The following is a 22,425-nucleotide window of genomic DNA, read 5'->3' on the forward strand; positions in this document are numbered from 1 at the left end:
ACATAACTGCAATTCTAAATTGACTGGTTTGTTTTAAGTTCTTGATATGATGCATCATTGCGACTTGTCTTCTCTCTTGCAATCAACTTTCTGTCAATTATTTGAGCAAGAAGTTTGGACAATAAAATTAACTTTTTTGCAGTTCATCTGGTTTTACACCCTAAAGATTGAAAGCATTTCAACTAAAAAGAAAACTTCTTTTGTTCCATCTCCATGTTTGCTTCATTCAGTATGAAATAGAGAGAAAAACACGTGCATATGTATTACACATACTAATGAAATTCATGTCAAGTGTTTTGTGTGTTGTGTATACATGGAATAGCTGACATGAGTTTCCACAATGCATCAACAGATTGARCTTGGCAGTATTAAGTTTGTATGATAAAACGTATGCAGATGGAAAAATCTAGTTAACTGAGAGAAAAGTTCAAAACAAAAAAATGTAAGTACCTGAATAAAGTAGCCAAATCCCCAGAAACACTCAGGATTTTTTTTTTTAAAACCCTGCCATGGTGGAYGCTGAGAACCATCAGACAAGGCAACGAGTGATTGTTTTTATCATCTGGTGAAACAGTGATTGGCTCAACAGTGAATAATAATTATTACAAGAGAAGCTGAAATTATAACAGTGGCATAAYCACAGGTTGACATGGCTTCCTTTTAGGACAATGGCAATATTGGGCCTTGAGGACTTGAGCACTGTARTCTGCAGTGAAGGCTGCAGAAATGGAATTCTTCTTCCCCAAACTGTTCYGTATCTGCACATGTATCTGCAAACCCTTGAATCCAGGAGAGCATCAAATTGCTGGAAATTCTTGGGMCAATAAGAAATATCAAAAGGCTATCTTTCTGAATAAACTTTTTCTCCCAATGATAAAACTGGTTTGGGGAGAAAAGGAGAGGGAGAAAAATGGATGTTTCTGTTAATGATGCTACTAGAGAGTGCACAACAGCGAGAACTGCTTATTTGGGGACCAGCCCTAGCTCTGCCCCTTCCTCTCAGGTGAGCCATGGCTCCACATGAACCCAGCAAATCACCTACTCACTCTCAGATCCCTGAGATATTATGGTTATTAATCTATTATGAGTAACTCACTTTCTGCAGCCTTCTGGAATGGGGAGCGGGGTGTGAACATGCCCTGTCAGCTCCAGCTTGGCAAGGCTTACCTTGAGCAGGAGGCAATTACTCTGATGGGCCAAGCCAACTCTTCCACATGGTAGGCCTGTGCCTACTCTCAACCTCTGCTACCAGCAGGCTTTATCCAGTATAAAAGTACGACTCCACAAAACAGAGCGGCCCATGCAGACACTCTGCTGCAGTAATTCAGTTTGCCAGTAGCCAGATAAAACAGAACAGAGGGGAGGACAACTCCCTTATTTAGCAAAGCTCTCCATCCCTGAATTAGAATATCATGAAGCAGACAGACACACTCTGAATTACATTTTCCAGTGTTAGCTACAAATTTTCTAACTTACAAATTCTTGACTTTGGTTCACTTCCATACACTGGTTTTGAAGTTCTGCAGTAACAAAAACTGCAATTAAATAGAAAAAGCATCAAATGTGAAAGACTCCAAACAGCAAATGGGCTTGGGTAGGTAGCAAAAGTCAACAGGGTTTAGAATCTAACCCAGAACCTCAATTCCTCAAAAGGTGCATGCAACAAAAAGCATGTCTATGCAATTTTCGGCAAAACACTCTCCAAGATGGCCCAACCACAAGGTCACTGTAAAACGTTAGACATGTAGACCCAGCAGCGTGGTCTACAAGTTATGCTATTTCATGTTAGCTSTGTAACAAAGCCACACACAGAGCACTACTGCGTTTAGCATATTTTAAGTTTACATCAATACAACCTGAAACATGTTGCTTGTCTGAGGGATCACTAAATTAGAGGTAAGTAATAGAGCTGAATTTCAGAACTAACAGCATGAAGCAAAGATCAATGCCAACTAATAAAGAAGTTATTAACATATGTGGTACTGCTCTAGCAACATAGCACAGAGCTGCTAAAATTGCAGTCTTAAAATGGAAGAACACAGATGGCATTTAGTAACAAAATAAATAAATGAAAGCATCATACGTGGTTTGTTGAAAAGAAACACCAACCTACGTTAGCTTATTTCTTGTTTAGCAACAAATTATGTTCTGTTCTTTGCAAACAAAGAACTTGTAGCCAAAATACAAGTTAATAAGTGAACAAATAAATACTAAAACTACATTTATTTAAAAGTAGTCTTCATCTTACAGATTTCACATGCTTTTCCCTGAAACTGAGGAACAGTTCCCAACATGCTGAGAGAGATGGCAGCCGAGGCTTGTAATCGAGCAATATTCTTTTTTTAGTCCCCTTGGAAACAGGACCAGCATCTTTCACAGATTTTGAGGAAAGTGCATCTCTTGCTCTCTTTCCTCAAATACAGCTGAGTATGAAGAACAAACAATAACCCAGTGGTTAGCACATGTAGAGAAAGTTTTTCAAGTCTTTGCTTTATCTAATTTATTCCAAAGTCTTGAAAATGAAAAATGACCATTGTATATTCTTAGAAAACCTGAAAAAAGATACTTAAGCCTGTTGGTTTTATTCTGAAAGAATACCTTCCACAAACCCAAGCATCCCAAGTCTGAAAACCTGTTTCTTATAAGGATACCATTCAAGCTATAACTAAGCTTGCAAGCATGAAAAAGGTCAGTGGGTTTTTCATCTCTACTTTAAAATATGGGAGAGTAGCTAGCTTTGCTGCAAGTTTCTTCTGTTCACTCCTTTTACCAGTGTCCTTCAGTTTCCAACGCAAATCATGATGATGATAGCACAATTTTGGATAACACAAAATAGCTAGGTATATCCTTTTTGCCACYTGTTCTTTGCCAAAATTACCACTGAACAGCAAATATTAATTTCACTCCAATTTTTTCCACTTTTATGCTGCAGCTAATTGTTTTTCTGCAGTTCACATTCAATTTTTATGACTGAAAAACAAGTGATGCTTAAAGTGCTGCCAAAGAGCCTCTTCCCTTGTGCTAGGAAATGCATATTGTTACCTCCAAGCATAAGCCTGAAAACCACAACTCGAGCTCCCATTTCAAAAGAGCTATTTTATGCTAATGTAAGAGTACATCTAGGAAATCCGTACTTTTGTTTGAGAAGTTGCATCAGCACACAGAATTGACATATGACAAAATACAGTTGCTCCCACTTTTATTTTTTAAAAAAAGATGTTATTGTAGTTCTGATTAGAAGCTATTCTASTTTTTCCTCTAGCAGACAGAATTACTCTTATTAACTTAAACAGATTATCTTTACATTAAAAATAAAACATATGAACTCAGATCATCCAAAACCCTTTCCATAATTCCTTCATTATTAACTCACCATGGACATCAAGTATAAACATTAGTACTTATTAAGCAGCAACAAAAATTCACAGCTGAAGATGAAAAGCACAAAGTTGTTGTATAATAAGCGAGGAACACCTACACACTTCAGAGAAATATTGGAAATGAAATACGTACAATAACCCCAATGGAAGCTGTAAAAATAAATGTATGTGCAAGTATTTCCAAATTCGGCCAACGGTACTCAAAACACCCCTAACCATGCATAAATATATAAAAAAKGAACTTTTCTCTCATTTCAGAATAGATCCGAAATAGATCTTAGTGTCTCTATTTCACATAGCTGATTGTGTTTTATTACAAAGCAACTCTGACAAATTCATTATTCTTCAAAATCATTGACAAATGCCTTAGACCCCAAAGAGCCCTTCAAGAAGGCTTCCAGAATAAAAATGCTCCTCCCAGCACTTCACTTTATTAAAAGCTGGCTCCTGCCCTAATATAATGCTACTGTTTTTAAAATCATAGAATCAGTAAGGTTGGAAGGGACCTCAGATCATCTAGTCCAACCTCCCCGCTCAGCAGGGTCACCTAGAGCATGTTAGCTGGGAAAAAAATATCACTACAATGTAAAACTGCAGGAAAAAAAAAAAAAAAAAAAGTTTAAAGCAGGCCAGTTGCCAGATCTGGGTCATGTTACAAACTTACAAACAGTTTTTATTGCTGCACCTATACCAGGGAAGAAAAAAGGATTTGGAATTAGGAATACCTATAAGCAGGTATTGCCACCAAATACAGCATCTCAGACTTAACCTATAGGTACTTATGATTGTTAGCAATTTGTTCAGGTATGGGGTTGCGATTTGGGAGGATTAGAGGTTTTTTTTTTGTTTGTTTGTTTGTTTTTTTTTTTGATTGTTTTGGTTTTTTGTTTTTAATGTTCAGGTTTGCTTTGACTCACTCCACTTGTTTTTCCCATTCTCTCCAGAAGTCCAGCTTCCAATTAGAAAATCCTCCCCTAAAATCAGAGAACCAAAATTTTTGGCATCAAAACTTGGGGTCAACAATGGCAGAAGCAGAAGGAGGTTAGATAAGAGTACAATACACAATCATTCCTTTCCATCACAGATTTAGAAGAAAAAGAGTTTGATAGCAGCATGAGAGAGGGTGGGACTCCACAGCTAGGAAGAGAAGCTGTATCTAGGAAAGGATGCTGAGATTTTGAAGGATTACAGCCTTGGAGATAAAAGAAATAGAGTAGTGAAGATATCTTGGCAAAAGAATTTATCTGCTTACATCTACTTGCTCTTGTGAAGGCTGCTTGGCTTTGTTAAACATGTGAAAGTCTGTTTGCTTCAATTATCACAATATTTAAAGGCAGAAGCTGCCAACTAGAGCACCTCTGAGGTTGAACCTGAGGAAATGAATCTGAGTGTTTCACAGCCATCTCCCACATCTGCAGGGAGCTGGCAGGTCCCTCATACCCATATGAGGTCTCCTGGAGAAGCTGCAGCAGCTGCATATCCAGCATGACCCAGCCCCAGTTTGCTACAATTGGTAGTTATTGGTGCTTGCTGATTGCATACATAAAACTCCGGTTTCCAGAGTCCAGTTTTATACTAGGTCCATCAGCAGAACCAGGCACCAACGTTGGCAATTTCAGCGCAGAAGAGAAGGGACAGATAAATAACTAAGCTACCATCACCAATAACCCCAGTATCAACACAGAAATGATACAGCAAAAGAAACCCAGGCTTTTAAATTCACAGTGAGCTTCTATCAGAGAGATATTTAACAGAAACTTTGAAAAGTCTTATTCTCCCATCATATACCTTCCCCCAGCCTGTTCAAGAAGAGCAGGGAGTATTTACCCAGGCGTATCATTTGGCACAGCCATTCTAGAACAAACACAATTCGTCTTACTCTTCTTTTTCTGTAAATTGCTAGACTTCAGACTCAAGGATATCTTTATTTTATCCCACTGCAGATCCAATTAACAGATGCAAACCTTTCACCTTTCACTTCCACAGTAAATTTTGACTGCTTCATGAACCTGATTAAACCTGTCATATCCGTGTCCACAGATGGCATAAAATACATATTCAGTACAGAACCAATTATTTTTGACCAATGAAGGAGGAATCTTATATATTTTTTTATATATAATATTTTATATATATATATATATATAAAATCTACCAAGTCCTTTTAGTTGAGGCATTTTCACTGCAAGAACAGTGAAAAGTGAATTGCAAAATAGCTATAACAAAGTTCTCTAGATATTAGTCTCAGGTCAATTCTCCTTAGGATGTTTAGGTCAAGCAATTAAAGTTCTCAAGAACTGAGAGTTTAAAGTTTGGATGCTCCAGAAAGTGATAGAAAATGAGGCTGAAAACAAACACAGCTCGACCAGTCCCAACCAACCYATATTCTGTGATGGTAATAGCAAATAAGGGAAACACACCCTGGACACAGTAAGGAACCAAAAGGAAACTAGGAGATACTGCAAATAAAGAGAGGAAGGGTAGGCARTGTCCAGCACTCTTTCCCCACATATTTAAACACTTGTCCAAAAGACTAATTTAGGTGTATTAGGATAGCTTGAAGATACAATTTTTGTCCTCTGTTCCCTTAAGCTTGTTTCCAAAAGAGCTGGAAATGTCATCTTTGACTAGTGCACATTCTGCCACGTTGATGGCAGAGCACTACACTCACTTAAAATACACTGTCAAAACACAAATATTTTCTTTCACTATTGGACACCAAATGCCAAAAAGATGCCATGGAGCCAAAACAAGCAATATTAATTTTAAAAATCTAGTAATGTCATTTAGAGCATAAAGATTTAAAGGCAAACTCAAATGATACGATCATATACAAAAGCCAAAGAAGATATATTTCCTTTTTTTTTTTTTTTTTGAGAAAGAACACCCTGCTGCCATTCATACAAAAAACAAATTCTCTCTCTTTCTATTAAAAAAAAAAAAAGTCACCTCCGTTTGAGGAAATGGAAATTTCCAAATCCACAGATGTTTGTGATTGCACACTAGCATCCTGCTGGGAATCATTAACAGTGTAAAGAGTAAAGTTATTCAATTATCTGTAACTCAGTTTTCCAAACTGTTGCCTTCAGTCAAGGAGGTGATTAATGGAGTCCAGCAATGACACAGATTACTCCCTGCCCATGCAAGCTCTTTGATTTTAATGCAATTAAGCTATTGAAGTAAACAAACCCATTTGGCTGCTCAAACTAGCTCTTTGTCTCATAAAAATTATTTGACTAGGCTAGTGGTAAAAGTGTACTGCATGTGTCCCCAGATTCAACAGAGTATTCCGTAATCACAGCAACAATTACATCTGCAAAAAGGTCAGAAGTTAACAGTGGCAGAAAATAGTCAACCTTTCATTAGAGACTTTCATGTGCAATGAAATTAATATTTTCTAATCACCACAAAACAGCAAATATGCTTGAGAGAGGCCAGCAAAACTATAGTCATCAGACAAACATTTAAGCAAGCATTTGCAAATTTAATGTGGAAAACAAAATAGCATCCTACCTCTCTTACCAGGATTCCCCCAAACTGCAATTCCAGCAGGCCTCAAGAATACCCCAGAGCCTGGCACCTCGCCATRCTTGGCATTTCGGGGAGGGGCAGGTCTTCATGGCGTCCTATAGGACCAGGATGATTAGTGGGAACATAACAAATTGAATTATCATGACTGAGGAGTTCTGTCTTTATGTAAAAGCCAGGTGCCCCGTAATGATTCCCTGCATTTTCCTAGCATTGCCTACTGCTGYTCTTACCACAGAAGATAGAAGTCAGAATACAGGTATCCTCCCGCATAGCCACACCACCGTAACCTGACAGAAACTCCGTAAGATCAGCTTAAATGCAGCAAATCACAACAGGTAGTAGTAAGGATWACTCTCCTGTGGCTGCACCACACGTTCAGCATCCAGAAAGTATGCTAATAATTACTGTTTCCACATGAACACAGAATAACACAATCCACACTAGCTTCTGATTAGCATTTTAATCTCCCAGTACCTGGTAGCTCAGGACATCTAAGTAGAAAATGTTGCCAACAGTAACTTTACAGCGGAGGGATGATCTATGAGAGCAAAAGCATTCAAATGCAACAAAAATATACAAAGACGAGGAAATAAAGGCAGCATTTTATTTTGTTTATCAATGCCTAACTTAAAAGGGGGGGGGGGAGAGAACAAAATGAATGCTTCTAGCTATCTAACCCTGAGAACAGATTTAATTTGTAACCAAACGGACAAAGATTTGCTCCAGCCTATACTTTTCCATGACATTAGAAAACAGATTTCTGTCATCACTCTCAACTTGCACAGTGTGTATTCTGAAACATGAGAGACCTTACCATCCCCAAACTGATAAAGTTGTCAGGAAATAACTGTACCCACCTAAAGCTCTTTTCAGATTACTTCTAATTCTCTAATCTACCAATTTACCCCCTCTAGCACCATAATGAATATCCAAAACAGCCTGCAATCTTCCAAGGAAAATAAATCATCTGTTTCCTTCAAGCAGTGTCTGTACATAGCTTTGGTTCCAAGCAGAAGAAAACAAACTGAAATATAAGAAAATTATACTGACTTGCCATTGTATTATAAAGAGAATCAAAGTCTTTACAGTAGACTTCTTTTTCGGGTTCCTAGTTTTATGTCCTACTTTCTGCTCTATTAAAAAAAACCTTCGCTTTTTAATTTTAATTATCTCTTCCCTACCCTTTCTTCATTTTTTTGTCTAAACGGATATTATTACCCCTTCTGGGGAAGGCTCTTTGATAAACAGAACGAATCCCTCCTTGAAAGCTGCATTTAATTCCTCTTATTCACTTCCTTGCCCTGCAGCAGTTTGCCATTGAGCACTTAGTCTTTTGAAGGAGAGTTTCATACATAAATCAAATTTCAAGATTCAAAATACAGAGTATTAATTGTTGCCATAAAAACTGAACTTTACTAGACAATGAGGCAATAAATACCAAAATTTAAAAATCTGAAGTCAGCCATTAAAGGATTCTCGTGTCACTTCCACCAGGACTTTCTTATCCGACCTCTGCAAAATGTCTCCTGGTCAAAGGCACAGGACAAACTAAAGCAGGCACGCAGACTTTCAGTACTGATTTCTGTGCACACGCTGTTCCCATTGCTAGCGCATGCAGTTTCTTGCATCAGTCAAGCTGAAGCTTTCACAGAGAAAAATCTTTGCCAGTCATTCACCTGTCCACAAAAGTTGAACAATTTATTGTTTTCAATTATGATTAGCAGAAAGGGGATTAAGGAGATCTGACAGTGTTAAGATAACTGAAAAGCATTTACAAGTCAATAAACACTGGTAATGATTTCTATGTTTGATAGCYAAAAAGTGCAATTTTAGCTTCCAGACAAAGCCAGAACACTGCACAGAACTTGGTAAGGCATTAGATAAAGAAAAAGAAAACAAAAATCCTACTGCTTACTCGATAACAACCCTAAAATTATAAAAGCAGGAAGACATGCAGTTTTCTGAGGACTATCTAGGTGTTAAGCATACAAGAAAACAACTTAAAGCACAGCTTGCTTCATTCTTTCTCCCCTACTTTTTTTTATTATTATTTTTTAAACAAAAGCTAGCCTTTTCCCCCCAACAGTGTTTACTGTTGGCAAAGCCACAGAGTTCTTATAACATCTTGTGTTTTCAAATGCCACTCAAGCTGTTTGTCAATCTGTCTGTGAGTACCACATCGTACAGGAGGTGCTGTCTTCTCCACTTGCCACACAAGGCTGCAGTTGTCAATGAAACAAACAATAGCGGGTTTTCCTCCCCACCCCATATCGAAAACAAACTGCCTAAAATCAGCGTTGAATCCATCAATAATCTACTCCTGTGAAGTTCAAGCCCTTTCTGAAAACAGCGGAGTGCTGCCAGGCCCAGACGTGGCATGTCCACAGGAGATGACTCAGGAACAGGAGGGCCCACTGCTGCGCTGTGGCCAATGCACAGGGCACCYCAGCATCGGGGGCAAGTGGGCAGCCCGGTCACAGAGCTTCTTTCCCAGCCCTCCAACCAAACTGGCACAATTATTTTTGAAGCAGACATTGAAATTGGTTTCCAAGGCTTGCAAAAACTGTCTGAAAATGACCAGTCAGCACTGTTTAAAAGAGGAAGACTTGAGAAACCAAAGCCTTTCTGAAGTTTCAGATTTTAAATGCATTTTTTATTGCATTATATCTGTTGCTGCTCAGAAGAGCTCTAACACATCATTAGGATTTCTTCTGTGTTAGAATAGCAGGTTCTATGTACTCACTTCCCCCACACATCAGGTTCACTGAAATTAGATACAATTGACCTATTTACCTCTACAGCACCTCCCATGGAAGAGGTCTGAATGCATTTACAAAATATTTGGCAAATGGCATATACAAAGTAATTTCATCCCCCTAGAGTGAGGCAAACACATTATACCAACTACACCTCCACTAGATACCACAGCAAGTATTTAACTTTCCCAAAAATCCAGTCTGCATTAGATAGTTTCTTAGAATGTACTTACTGCTTCTCTGCAGGTGAAGAACTTGAAATGTGAATAAATAAATCTCACTTAGAAAGAAAAACAGATCTGCAGAACTTCTGTTCTTCCAAGGCACAAATAAGGACCCAAGAGCCTTGTGGCATTCTACCCTACTACAGGTTCATTTCTTTGGGCAAAAGGCTACCTTTCTTCCTGAAATATTTTCTTCTCGCTCAAAAGCAAAATCCAAAACTTATCTAAGCCATCAGAATACTCACCTTTACTAAGTAGTACCAGTTCATACTGTTTTTCTCTCCATTTCCAAACCCCAAGAGCCTCTAGGATTACAGTGTAATTTCAAAGCCTGCCATTAAGTCGCTCTGGCAAATAAATCCAAAGGGCCTCTGCAAAGAATCTGTGAACAAATTGTGCCTCTGCCTTTCCCCCGCTGGACCTATGCTATCACCCCTTGCATACCTGTAGATAGATTTCTCTTTTCTGTAGCCATGAATTGTACATCTAATAATCTAAACTCTTCATGCTAGTGATAGTTTAACYCTTAAAAAAGTGAAGCTAACTGGAAATATTAGATATCATTTAAACTAGAGATAGGGGAAAAGCTAACCCCCCAAGCAGCTGTTAAAATTCTTGCAATTATTAAATATGATGAAGAATTACAAAAAAAAAAATATGCTTAAAAAAAAGTGGGAGTGAAGCACAGAATCATGATTTTTAAAGCCAGAAACTTCAATTTGGAAGTCTCTTTTGTAATCATTTCCATAAAGTATAAGCTTAAGATACTCAGTTTAAATACTAAAAATAATGGTAACATATAGTTAAAGTGTAACAGAAAATGGAAACACTGATTTTGTTTCTAGATATTGCTCCTCTAGGAGAGTATTTATACTTCTGTGCTTACCCTCTGTTGTCTCTCTCTCTCACCTGCCTCCAYACTTAGAGGCATCTACCTCTCTATATCAATATATTGACTGTTACACAAAGAAACAAAGAAGTCAACATAGCCTTTCCCCATACAATTAATCTTGCTCTATTATAAATTCCACAAACATTCAAAGTAATTGAATTGTAATACCTGAGCTGCGTTTCCCCCCCTCAAGAGTTTCTGGTCCCTAATTCGGGAGCAGCGCCCTGCCTGGAGCCCCCGCAGGAACGCTGCAGGCGAGCTGCTCYCGAAGCCTGGCTGCACACCCGCGTGGTATTAGGAGTTTAGGTAGAGCCCGACCTACTCCCAGCGGAAGCTCACTGGGGTTCTGCCGTCAGCTTCCACTCGCACAAGGCTGGATCATACCATCTTAAACACCTCTGGCCAAGACCTTCTTTTAATACCTACCCAAAYGCATTAACGCCTTTTGATGCCGCTTTAAGAATAATGGGAATAACAGTGGGCCAGCCTGGCACAAAAACCATAAAATACTTAAAAATAAGTGTGTTCTGACTTGATTGAATGACAGAGGGTGCTGAATGTTATCGAGTGCTTGTGACCAACAGCAGTATCATGTCCAGGATACAAGGCTAATTTTAGATTGCTGGATGAATGCCACTATAGGATATGCTATTTTTACCAAGTTCTAATGTGCCTGCCCAATGGCACRGCTTCACTTTTAAAGTGTAAGGTAATTAAAATCTCCGGTTACTGGTTGGCTCAAAACTACAAATTGCCACAAAGTCCTTTTGCAAAAGTTTTCCTCATATTTTGATTATCTTTAAATAACAGAAGTTTAGGAACAAACCCAAAGGCAGTATCTGGAAATAGTGTATTTAGAAGAGGTCAGCTATGGTGTATGTTATTCCCTCTCCTCCACAGCCTTGCACACAAGAAGAACAGTATTTTAAATACATTATTGCAAGTTTCAGTTTAATGCTCAGAAAAATCATACTGAAGTAGTCTCCACTCTCTAGAGGGACTCTTCCAGTCATCTATACTATAATGACAACAACTACCTCCATCTTACTGAGTGAGAAAATAGAGTAAAAAAAAATGTAATGAATGAACACATCATTCTATATAAAAACACAGATATTGGGAACTGCCATTCATGCAAGTTTAAATTTAGATCCTTAATTCTGAGTACAATGGACAATCCAGTTTTAAGGCATGCAACCTGAAGCAAACAAGAAGGCACATCTTTGGCCAAAAGCTCCAGTGAAGACAACCCCAACAGCTAGGAGGAAATGTCAGCCAGGGTCACTTGTGTGAAACACAAAAACCCCCATGAGAARGAAAAAGTCTTTATTTATTAAATTAAAAGCTACTTTTTCCATTCTAACACTTCTGATCTGATTTTGTGGGTTTTCTCAGGTATGCTTAATTAAACTCAACTTTGTGTAAAAGAGCAATTAATGAATATAGCAAGTCAGCAGCTTAGCCCTTGAGGAGTCGCTGACATTTGCTCATAGCAAAGACTGTTCATTAATTGCTCCCTTCGTTCTAAGCCTTCTAATGATGCTTTTGACACAACCCCACAAGTCACTGTGACTTATTCCTCACAGCCAGAGATGTCCACACTATGTTAAATTAATAAAATTACCTTTGGAAGATTTTTCAAGAAGATACTTAAAAGGCGTGGGGGGGAGGAGGGCAGAGTAAAGGTTTAGACATGCTGATACTGGAATGACAAAAGCTTTAGCAAAATTCTGACTGTTATCTTCAAGTATACTTTGCATTAGAGATAATCTAGGCAAACCTGTATCTGTTCTTTACCGGCCATTATTAGTGGCATTCGGGCAGAAAGGCCACCGTGCTATCGCAGCCTACTCGAACTGGGTTCCCACAGCAAACTTAGCAGTGTTGCTTCACAGCTCTGCTCATTACAAGTCCGCAGATGACCAAGAGGACTGGCTTCTTGATCACTTTAGGAAAAATGTTGATTTTTCAGAAACAGAAGATGGAGAGCAGTAGTATGGCTCTGTGTTTAAAGAAAGTATGTTGAACCACAGATCTCTAAGAGTTAGAACAAGCTATTTCACACTGACTTCTTGAACTTGGAATAGATAACCAAAGCTAATCCATAAACTAAAGCATGCATTGAGAGTACATTTTATAACAGCAAAAATTTATGCGTCTCTGTAACACATGCACAGTATCAAGTGGTTCATATAACCACTCAAGTTGTACTGCTAAGTCACAGCAGCATACGCTAAGTAATGTACAAAGTGAAGGGAGAGTCAATAGCTGGATAAAAGTTGAAAGCCCTGCAGATCCACAGACCTTCAACATCCTAATGAAAACAGTGTTAGTCCTCAAAGTTGGTGACATGAATCCAATTATACTGACCTAGTTTTCCAATTTGAGATTCTATTTCTGTAACTCATATTATACAGCAACTCCTTTTGCCTGCCCGTTATTTGCATTAGCAACACCACTATCAAGCTTTGCACAGGTATGAGAGAGAGAAACTCTCCATTAAGTATTTCATTAGCTAACTGTATACCTCTGAATACTTTAGAAAGGCAAAACTGGAGTAGTGGATGTAGATAACCTTGCTTCTCAAACTACCTGAAAAGGAGCCTGAGCCCATGAACAGCGAAGKCTGGGTGAGGAGGAACCCAGGGAGAGGATCCATGCCTGAGCAGGGCGTGGGGGACCTGCACCTTACCTAACACTGGCAACACCCAACGCTTAATAGGGAACCCTATAAAAGCACAGTAGGAAATGGTCTCAGATTACATACCAAGATCTACCATTCAGACTTTAGGAACTACAGCTGCAAATCTGATGGAGCAGAAGAGGATGCAGTCTGAAAGATTTAGTAATTAACATGTAATAGTTGTACTTAAACTATTGGTGGACTTAATCAGAATCTGCAGCAAGAATGCATCATAATACCTAAGGTAAACTTTAAGGAGAACCACCTGCACTTACAAAGTGCTCATCAGCTTTCAAAAAAAAGTGTATTAAAACTTCAAATTCCTAGTGTATGCAAGTTCTTATTACTATAGCCCAATTTATTTGACTGTTTCTGGTCTGCCTATGCTAATATAACTTCATAATTTACTAAAAGCCTACAGTTCAAATTACATCTTCTGAATCTAGACAGATCTTATCATGCCTTCTGCCTTTAAAAAGATCTCTTCTATAGCTATGGTTAAGGATTTGTTTAAATTACATTTACTCATTTTTTTACCTGCTGTCAAGCTAAGCTTGGATCCATCCTTCCCTACAGTCCAAGTTGCTAGAAAAAGTTAACAAGTTTATGAATTTTAGATAGTCCACAAAATCAATATTTTATTCTGACATTTCTTTGCTCTTCAAAGAGATGAGCTCTTTCGAGCTCAAAAATAAAACTATCAAAACTAGTGTTCTGATCTTTATTTCAGTTCACTTTGTCTTTTGGCATGGTCCTGGACACTAACCACCAGACTAAGCCTGACTAGTTCTGCCCTTTAGGAAGGTTTGTCTATCCCTCTGCTACTATTATTTATTATTTTTATTTTTTGTCTAGGATGCTACAGCAGCAGTTTAGCTAAAAAAACAAGAAGGACAATATGATCTAGCTGTTTCAGAAAGTAGAATAGGCTGCAATTACATTTGTATATGCATGTATGTGCCAACACACACACACATACATGAACTGGAAGGTATGGTTAATTTTGAACATGCATACAGTAAGCCACGAAACATCTATATATGCTGTTTGTGACCATTTCTTTAAGAAACTACAGATATCATAGATACATTTAACAATTTACAAAAAGCTTATGAATTTTACTTAGGTTTTACTTTCAGGAGGATCCAGTCCTCTAACTAGATGAATTTCATTTGCAGACCCCTACCCAATTGTTCCTACACATAACTTATTACCCAAATGAGTTTTGCCTATCATAGCCCAGATACAATTATAATATATTTTTCACACATTTCTAAATCTATCACCACACTGATTTTATTATATACATGTGTTAATCTTTCTCTGGTGCCTCCAATTCTGAGCAAAGTGAACATATCACCTGCAGAATACTTTCAGCTCCTACTTGATAAAAACATTAGAAGATGACAATTAGCTAGTGTTTCCAGTTTACTTCCTAACATATTGCACAAAATACCAGAAATCTTACTATTCAGATGACTCTGCACAGAGTGACTCATCTGCTTCACTTCACATGCTGAAATACCACTGAACTCGCTGGGAACGCAGATTGCATACAAAAAAGTAGAAACAACACTGCGTGAATGGAGACTCCACCTGTAGACACCTCAGGTCACAGGTTGGGATTAGAAGTATTGAACACACAGCATGAAAAATGTTCAGGAACAGCCAGGCATTTTTCCCCAACACTGCTCAGTTCAGTTATCAGATATCTATAGATATTTATACAAATGCTCATGGAATCACTGTTCTTCCTGTCAAGATTCACTTGCAGAAAAAGATAATTGATGCAGAAGCAAGAGCATTCAATGCTTCTTATCTATAATTTCTTACAAGATTTAAAATGTTGTAGTCATGAAATAGAAAAACAAGGTAACAAGGGACTCAAATGTTCCATAAAGCAGCATTTCCCACAATGCCGAAAGAAGGCAAGGGAAGACAAGCACCTTGCTTGCATGAAGGGAATCAGATCTGCTGGTTACAATCAGAAATCCTTTGGTTTTGCTTGTAATTGAATTCTCTAGAGCTGATTTTAGGTCTAGACAAGTCAGCCTTTCAAAACATCTGCATCTGCAGAGTGCCYGAAACAACTCAACTCTTCCATTCATTTCAAACATTAATTCACAGGACTGTTACCAAATTCTCAGTGTTCATACTGTTAGTAATTCAGAGCTTACAGAAAAACGTAATAAAACTATACATTTTTTGTCAAGGCTGATAAGAGTAGCAGTAAGAGAGGAAACTATCTGACTTTTAAAGGACTTTTTATGGGAGATAGAGGACTTTCAGAGGTGAGAGTAGGTTGCGTTTTTTTTTCCCTGAGAAACCTACCTTTCAATGATTTGAGGAATCCTACAAAGTTAACAAACACATACAGTTATGAACCAAGYCTGATTTCTATGAGTAAATCATAGTTGATCAAAAAGGTAAGTGAGCATATGATTTTTTCCTTGCAAACAAACTGAGCTCCCCTTTTTGAAGTCATACAATTCTCATATTTCCTTAAATTAAAGCATTAGTACTACATCTCTGCAAGAAACTGGAATTTTTCTTCCTTATGGGGAAAAAAAAAAGATTTAAACTCAGCAACTCTAAGTTCTGAGGTTAAAGGAAGAGCTTTTTCAATAGTCATCTATAAGAAGAGTAATGTGTGCTTTCCAAGATACAGATAGCCCATTGCAGGCAATGTGTTCATATGGGTACTCAATGGAAATACCTATTTCATTCAAGTTATTGTAAAAGCACTTCATGATACCAGATTTGAGGGAGAAGAGCAATGACTCAAGTCAAAAATTAAAATCAGATGTTTACCTGTAGTTCAAGATTTTTTCCCCCCCAAGTAGTCTAATCCAGAATTCTTTCTCTCATATCCCTGTAGATCTGGATGTAGGAACTGGTGTTTTTAACAAATCAAAGTAAGTAAGTGTCCAGAACAGTTATGTCGCTCTATACTTTAAGTCCCAACATTTTGGGGGTCTAAGGTCTGACATACTAGCTCTGATGGCCTAAGCTCCAGGTTTCAAGTAGGCAATCATCCTGAATTTCCCCACTTCCAGCACCCTCAAGGGCAACGCAACCAGCCATTGCATCTCAGGTACCTCAGCTTGCAAGCTGGAATGCCAGTGAGGATGGCCATATATCTGCACCTTGGCCCATCTACAGCCTCCACAAGAGCGCCTGTAGCTTCACACAAAAGCAACATAGCAAAAGGCTACGTAAACACGCTAATCCACCAAAGCAAAATCTACCAGAGTTCTTCTGTCAGCCCTAAATCTCATTGATGTTCAAGGGACTAACCACAATCCCTCTCCCCTCCTTCTTCATGTCACGATATGCATCCCACACCCTCAGTGATGCTGAGGCCAGGGCCTACAAGGCCTTACTGCGTTCACTGGCCACGTGTACRTCAAAGATAAAAACTGTCTTTTAAGAGGATCAGTTCAGTATGGTCCCAAGTAATAAATTACACTGGCACAATTAAAAGGAGCYGGTACACCATTTAGCCATATAAAGACCCAGAATTGCCAAAGAGGACCAAAAAAACACAACCACAACTTAACCACTCTCCTAGTAATACAGTATACTGTACCTATAGCTGCCTCTCTCTAAGGAACAGTTTGTCAAGTCACACAAAGATGGCTTTATTAGAAAACAGGACATAAAAATTTAAGTATATTACCAGGCAGGGGTCAGGACATGGACTTGCAACATCAGAAATGGGAACAAGAGATGCCAAGCCTACCAATACCACCTTTAGCTACTTCTGCATCCCAGGTCAGGCTCATGCCTGACTGTTCAGTCTCCTGGCCCACCCCAGGGCTGATATGCCTTGAAGATCACTAAGAGGAAACTGTCCTCTTTACTCCTTTTCAAAGCCAAAATGCCATTTTTTAATCTCAGCTACAATGTGAGTCCCAGTAATAGGCAATACGACATCACAAGCTAACAGCCATTTTTTATACTAGCTACTTCAAAACCATTGCTTAGGTTGGAAAAGACAGGAAAAGCACACATATGAACAAGAAATCCCAGATTAAAACTGCAACTTTCACCCACTGTTTTTGATAAAATAATCTAATAAAATAACCATATAATTCTACTGTGAGTTCAAAATGATCAAGAGCAGAAATCAAATCACGTAACATGTAAGCCCAGCAGCACTGGCAATTTTGGGAGGACCTTCCAGGAAGCCCACCACAGGAAATGACAGTCACTGACTACGGAYAAAATCTAGTCTGTTTCACGGCTACAATTCCAATTCTTACTTAATGCAGAAAGACTAAAACTTTGCCAGGCTTCAAGACACACAAGGTAACATGCATGAGGTACCTCCTTATAAATGTGGAAGCTGAGAATTTTCTGAAGTTTCAGACAAGTTCAATACAACAGGCTCCATCAGACGGTGCCTTTTTCCATAGTAAAGTCATTTCAGTAGTGTTCCTGTGTCACACTGCCAACACGACTCTCAGTGGGCTTCCATTGAAGCCAAATCACTGAAAAGACCCAGGTTAAGCAGGAGGGTAGGAAAAAAAAAAACAACGAAAATAACACTGTAAGAGAAAAAGGAACAGCACAAACGTCACAGGTTGAGGGAGGTGATCCTGCCCCTCTACTCAGCCCTGGGGAGGCCTCATCTCGAGTACTGTCTCTAGTTCTGGGCTCCCCAGTACAAAAGAAACATGGAGCTACTGRAGAGAGTCCAGCGTAGGGCTACGAGGATGATCAGAGGGCTGGAGCACCTGCCCTACRAGGAACGTCTGCGAGAGCTGGGCCTCTTCAGCCTGGGGAAGAGAAGACTGAGGGGGGATCTTAGCAATGTGTACAAGTACCTGAAGGGAGGGTGTCAGGGGGACAGGGACAAATTCTTTTCAACTGTCTGATATGAGAGGACARGAGGCAACGGGCAGAAATTGAAGCACAGGAAGTTCYGCCTGAATGTGAGGGGGRATTTCTTCACTGTGAGAGTGACGGAGCACTGGAWCAGGTTGCCCMGAGAGGTTGTGGAGTCTCCTTCTCTGGAGATATTCAAAACCCACCTGGACGCAATCCTACCTAATGTACTCTAGGTGACCCTGGTTGATAAGGGGGATTGGACTAGACGATCTCCAGAGGTCTCTTCCAACCTCAACCATTCTGCGTTTCTAAGAGGAGAAAAACGCAGAGGCAGGAATTTCTGAAGTGACTTTATGCTTGAGAAAACACAGCACAGAACCACTACTCAAATATTTTTTTTTAAAAAAAAAACACAACACGAATTTTTGTGCACATACCTTTGGAGAGCATAAGAAAGGAGAACAAAATTATTAAAATACCTTCTCTCTCTAGCTACAGAGGCCTTACAGGTAAGTCTACTGAGCACCTCCAGTTCTCAGATAAGAATTAGGTTTATCAGAAAGCACCTTCCAGTAGCATGCTGATGGTCCCTCTAGACTTGCAACTTAGAAAAGCATTGAAGCAGATGAGGCAGCTCAGTTCTGAAATTCAGAATGTTGGAGGCTTAAACAAAACAAAACAAAGAAAATCCCACACTTTGTGCTATGGCCACTCAGGCATCTCTTTAGACCATCCTGTTCATGTTATAAGCCAACTCAGTAGCCATCACATGCATTGTAATACATCCTGTGCRTTTTGTAAAGCCTGAGAATGAACCCCCAATATTAGAGACAGAAGACAGCAATGGGCTGCATTTCACTATTCCAGAAATTATTTTTATAAAATTCTTCTAAAGCTGTAAAATACTTGTTTGCTAAATGGCTGCATGCATGCTGCTGTCCTAGCAAGGATTTTGAAATCACCAAATTCTATGTCAAATATTCAGAATTACTTGATAGTTGTCCTCCAAGTGAAATAGTAGCAGTTGTTGAGTTAAACACATGGCATTTAAAGAGTTGAGTTAAACACATAACAACGAATTTGCRAAGTTTTCAATGCAGACTTCACACCAATTCCTGAATGCTATTATCACTTGCAGAACAACAGGTCCTTTGAAGCTACTTGACTATCTAATATACACCAGGATAGAAGTACAGATTTCTTCCCCAAAACKCTCCAGAATTATTCAGAATGTCTCACGTATTATTTTTGTATAAATATGTTCATAAGAAGCACAGGAATAAGGAGTTGATACATACAGCTGCATTTTTTGCAAAGAACCTTAGAGAAGACACAAATTAGAAACAAATGYATTAATAAATCTACTAAATGGCAAGAGCTTTACACACTTCATACTTTGGAATATACAGTCCTAGTAAAATTAAGACCAAAGCACTAATTAGACTGCAGTTTGGCGGACATTAACTTGGTTTACATTTGCTAACTTTCTGACTAACATTAAGCAAATCTGCTACATTTACCTGGCAAAATTCTTAAATAAATAATTGGACACATTTGCAAAGCAAACCAAAACTAAAACAAACAACTCAACTTTTTATAGGAAAATACTTGTGCTAGCAGCAAATTGTATCTAAACTGCAGAATTCAAGCTGTGCAATTCAACAGGTATTTGTAAAAACTGCAGATAAAAACTGCCACCTGTCTTTTACCAGTCACATCTGCAATGCTGCAAGCTGGAAATGATAACTAGCCTTGCATAAATAGCTGAATAAAAGCTAGAAAGGTCAGTTTGAAAATGTTTATAAGGTTTGCTAAAAAGCTTCACTCTTTGGGATCGGTTTCAGTTTTAAGAAACCTATTAGGAAAGACCAGTGTGCAACTTAAAATTGTTTTCAATAAGGAATACATACTTACACATGTMAAAGAGGGCAAAAGGATAATAATGAAAAGAAGTGGATCAATTAGCAATAATTTGAGGAAACTCAGCATTGACGAGAACTCCACTTACACATCTCTGTWACAACAAAGTTACAGAAAATTAGACTTCCTCAATGCTCCTCCTTCTAATTACAGCAGCAGTCATACCAATTTATCTTAGTAACTATAGTAACTTCTGAACATATAGCTGCTAAATATTAAGATAATATCAACACTTTACAAACCAGCTATTAAACTAGACATCTTTGTTACACAGACTGCAATGAACACACCACGTTAATCAAGTATTAGACGCTGCTTCACGCTAAATAACACGATACTGGGTTACACATGCACACGCACTATCAGCTGAACTCCACCTACACGTCTCACAGCACAGAAATAACTCACTGCCAGCACTCACAAATGTCACACTTGAAAGAGTAGGGTGCAGAAAAGGATCTGCTCCCATTCATCCAAGGTGCTCATCCATCTGCTGAATTCCTTCCCACAACTTTTAACAGTCCAACCGAAGTTGGCAGGATGGTTATGTTGCATTTCTGCCATTTATGCCCGCAATGCACAGGTTATTCACCAAGAAGAAAGGAACCTCATTCAGTGATAATCCTTCACTTCTATAATACCATGCCAACAGGAGTTAACGCGCTTTGCTGAAGTAGCTGGGAAGAAAACTCCTTTTCTCCTGGAGGCAACAGCAATACATGCTTATCATCCCATGTGCAGCAGGAAACCAACTCAACAATCCTGCCAGAACCAAAGTTTACGGATGATTACGAAGTGCGCAAGCACTCTTACTAGCAGTAAACATTTTAAGAAAACAGCACTGGTTAAAGATTAAAAGAAATGTTATTAATGCCTCTAGTTTCCTCAATCAAAACAAAACTCTGCTCCAAAATTCTAAGGAATAGGCAGCACAGCTTAAAAGCAAGTGTTTACACTGCTTAGCTCAAAACAACATCTTGAACACAAAAGTAAACTGCCACTCTCCCGAGCAAAGGCTTGGCTCTCAGCAGGACTCCTCACAGCTGTGCAACATTAAAATGAAATAAATCCATTAGTAAATAGAGTAAAATTAGATTGTTACCTACAAGAGAGGAGGAAGGGGAACATAGCAGAAAAACACAAAAGTCTAGCAAAAATCTTTCATGGGCTGAACAAAGTACTTTAGGCCATGTCTTAGTCCTTCAAGATGGCAATATACTTTTCATGGAGTTTGCATCAAGCTCTTTAGGAAAACATGTAAAACACATCAGCAATTCAAGGGAGTCTTACTTAGCATCCTGAAGAGACGTCAAAACTGCTGGAATTAAAACTTGAGTGCAACTTCCATTGTGAAAATTCTGTTTTACAGAGCTCTAACTGAGCTAGTATTACACAGAAAAATTCAAATTAAGAGTGTTTAGTCAGCTTTCAGAAAACATGGTCTTCAAGTAAGCTATTTTAGCGTAGCTGGGGCATGCCTTTGCTATATAACTCTAACAAAAATTTTTAGCTTTAGGATTTAGTGATGCTTTTCCGAGTTGGAATCTTGCACTTTCTAGCTGTAAACATAGTTGAGATCTTTAACACAGCGAGGCTGTGCACGCACACATGCATAAACCTTTCCCKTTAGCAGTACGATTTGCTGAAGGAGCATACACCACTGTCAGCCCTGTTGCCGTTCCCTCTCAGAAGCACGCTGGGCAGATTATTGTTGTGTTAAGTCTGAAGTGCATGCTGAGCATCTGGGTTGATGTGAGAAACCATAATAGCTATTGTTTACCTGGTGAGTATCGTCATGAAAATAAGGATTAATACAACAGACTGGGGTGTCGTCTTCTCTGTTATCACAGAACACTAACTCAAACTCTACTCCCCAGAAGCAGCCAAAATATGCTTACACAACAGACCAAAGCCAGCGCAGTTGCCGTATTAAATCACAGTGACAATTAAGGTACACTAGGGCTTCACATCCCACCGCAAGGATAAGCTGTGCAGTATCCCATGGAAAACCCTAAGCATCTAGGGCAACTCTCCATGCCCTCTACGCCACTTCTTCCCTGCTCACCCCCGAGGAGGATGTGCAGGAAACTTCTCCTGCAGAAGCGCCTCAGAGCCTAGCCAAGGGGTTCCCGGGTGACCAGCTGCCCTCCTTTCCCACCCCCTTCCCCCAGGGTCAGGGCCCCGCACGAAGCCCACTTCGTCGGGA

The 22,425-nt window shown here is 39.0% G+C and overlaps 1 protein-coding gene across 3 annotated transcripts in view; it reads right to left on the reverse strand.

Annotated features, from left to right (window-relative positions):
* The window catches only part of SEMA5A (semaphorin 5A), a 304,442-nt gene that overhangs the window by 281,041 nt on the left and 976 nt on the right, over positions 1 to 22,425 (reverse strand). The window lies entirely within an intron of this gene.

Source organism: Rhea americana, unplaced genomic scaffold (genome assembly GCF_003343005.1).
Source record: "Rhea americana isolate MKP2758 unplaced genomic scaffold, rheAme1 scaffold_251, whole genome shotgun sequence".
NCBI lineage: Eukaryota > Metazoa > Chordata > Aves > Rheiformes > Rheidae > Rhea > Rhea americana.